This window comes from Mustela nivalis, assembly GCF_964662115.1.
Source record: "Mustela nivalis genome assembly, chromosome: 9".
Lineage (NCBI taxonomy): Eukaryota > Metazoa > Chordata > Mammalia > Carnivora > Mustelidae > Mustela > Mustela nivalis.
This window is the reverse complement of record NC_139028.1, coordinates 31,817,355-31,819,846: the sequence shown is the minus strand read 5'-3', so window position 1 is coordinate 31,819,846 and position 2,492 is coordinate 31,817,355. Positions and strand designations below refer to the sequence as shown.

At 49.0% G+C, this 2,492-nt stretch overlaps 1 long non-coding RNA gene across 1 annotated transcript; it reads left to right on the top strand.

The window, feature by feature from the left end:
• Positions 1-573: 573 nt before the first annotated feature.
• On the top strand, positions 574-1,270 carry LOC309840847. The gene is made up of 2 exons (XR_014298825.1): positions 574-825; positions 1,071-1,270. It is a non-coding gene; the product is annotated as an uncharacterized lncRNA (long non-coding RNA).
• Positions 1,271-2,492: the final 1,222 nt, after the last annotated feature.

Sequence of the window (2,492 nt, the reverse complement as noted above, 5' to 3'; positions counted from 1 at the left end):
CCTGGGAAAGGCACCCTGGATGTATGCTTGTGTTTTCCTTGAAGGCAATGGCCCACCCACCTCGCCTAATACACTGCCATCACATACAAGCAATGAATAAACTTTTCTAACTTGAAGAATTTCCCTTGCTCCTTGGGCTCCTTTAATTTGATTTCACGGTAGCCTCCTGATGACATTCCTTGGCTGGTGCTCCAAATAACCACTGCCATGTCTAATCTGGAAGCTAGTGGCGGGAGGAGTAAACCTTGTCTTTGCAGTTTCCCATCTACTAAGGTAGGGCCCTGCCAGTGCCGCGGCTGGGCACGAAGACAGGCAGAGCAACTTTGGAGTTTTTGCCAGAAGTTCGCACAGAAGCAGCTTTCGTAAAGGATCCACATGCCTGTTCTTGTGCTCATGCATTGCACGGAAAGGGGGAAACTAAATCTGGCATCCAATGCCCAAAGAGGCTTGGAGAAAAGTTTTTGCAGCCAGAACTGGGACTTTCCTTGAGGTTGGACTCAGCCAATCAGAGTTTTGCCTGATGATGTAATGCTCTGAAAACAAGTTTTATTGGTGGGAAAGCTCTTAGGTGTTGTGAGGGTGTAGAGTTTCCACTGCAGCTCTGGGGGGAAAATTGCGGCTTCATTTAAGGTTGTCCTGAATTCCATCATGCTTATATTTCCACTCCACTCCAAGCTGAGCTTATATTTGGCATTCATTAAAAATTGGGAAATCCAGAAACTTTCTTTTCTTCTGATGTCAAAAGCTGCTGATTCTTCCGCGTCTGCTATTTTGCCGTGGGTATGTTCGACAAGGGGCCTTAGGAAGCTGACCAGCAGAGCACAGGTACATCACAGTGGGCAGGAAACGGTGCCACCACAGGTCAGGTTGTAGAAAGGACTTTCCGGGGGGTGGGAAGGGTGGTGTGGGAAAGGACGTTATGCAGGCATATGTTTCCATCTGATCAATTCGCAGGCACACACATGCCTTAAGTCCGCTCTGCACAGAGACGCAGCACTAAAAATAGCTCAGAGCTGATTTCCCTCCTTTCCAATGTATCGTCCCCGGCTCTAGTGCCTTTCCTCCCCCAGACAGAGCCCCTGCTGTCTGCCAGTCTGGGCTGGAATTAGCACACCCGTGCCTGCGAGACTTCGGCATCCCTGCTGGCTGGTGAAGGCTGATGTGGGTACTACGGAACTCTAGCTGCAGCTGTGTGGCCCTTGGTTACCTGCCTCCAGGAAGCTGGGAGCGCCCGCCCCTAACCACATATTAAAGGGATGTCATTGACTGACTCAGTCTCTCTGTTGTTTCGGACCGCAGGCTGTCCCTGCCCTGGCCAGCTCTGCAGCACACCGCCCCCTTTCCCTCTGCATCATCCGCCCCACCCTCACCTCTTCAGGGAACAGCGGAGGAGCTCCCTCCTGCCTTGCTTCAGTCCTCCTAACCCTTCAGTCAATTCCTTTCCCCCTGCTTTCATCTTTGCCACCCCTCTTTCCAAGTATGTGACACGTAATTACGGTCGTCTCAAACTGCGTTAGTGACTCATGAATATGTTTGTGTATTTCAGTTCTTTGAGCTTCTGTGTACTAACTATATTTACTTTCCCTCTCCTAACAGTAGAAACAGCACTGGGCTTGGACTTGAATGCCCTGAGAATAAAAATTGGGATCATGGATGCCTGGGTAGCTCAGTCGGTTAAGCGCCGACTCTTGATGTCAGCTCAGGTCATAATCACAGGGTCCTGGGATCCAGCTCCCTGCTTAACGGGGAGTCTGCATGAGATTCTCTGTCTCACTCCTCCTCTGCCCCTCCCCCTACTCACATGCTTGCTCATTCTCACAAATAAATAAATAATTTAAAAAATATTGGGGTCACAAAGCTTACATTGCAGGGGTTTTGTAAGATTAAATGAGATCGTATGTACCTGGCAAAAAGCAGGAACTTGGTAAATATTAGTTGAATCTGAGGGGCACCTGGGTGGCTCAGTCGGTTAAGCCTCTGCCTTGGCTCAGGTCATGATCTCTCAAGGTCCTGAGATCAAGCCCCACATTGGGCTCCCTGCTCAGTGGGGAGTCTGCTTCTCCCTCTCTGCTCTTTTGTCTTCTCTGTCTCTCTCTCTCTCTCTCAAATAAATAGATTAAAAAAAATTAAGTTGCATCTGAATCCTAGAATGTGAACTCCAGGCATCCCCTTCTCCCATATACATTGTCCTATTTTCCCCAGTGCCTAGTCCTCTCAGGACAGGGACATTTAATAAATGCCAACAGACATGCCTTGATTTTTAGGATACCTCTTCAGATCTGGCATCCTTAGCAAATGAGTAATTTGAGGCATCAACAAATGGCCATGATAATGAGATGACGCCCTTGATAAGGAAGCTTCTGCAGCCTGTCCCCCCACCCCCACCCCATGCAGGTCAGGAGAGGGAAAGCAAACAACTTTAAAGGCCAAGGCAAGCAAAACCACCATGAGTACATTGGGATATTCCTCCGGGTCATTGGGAAGGACCTTTT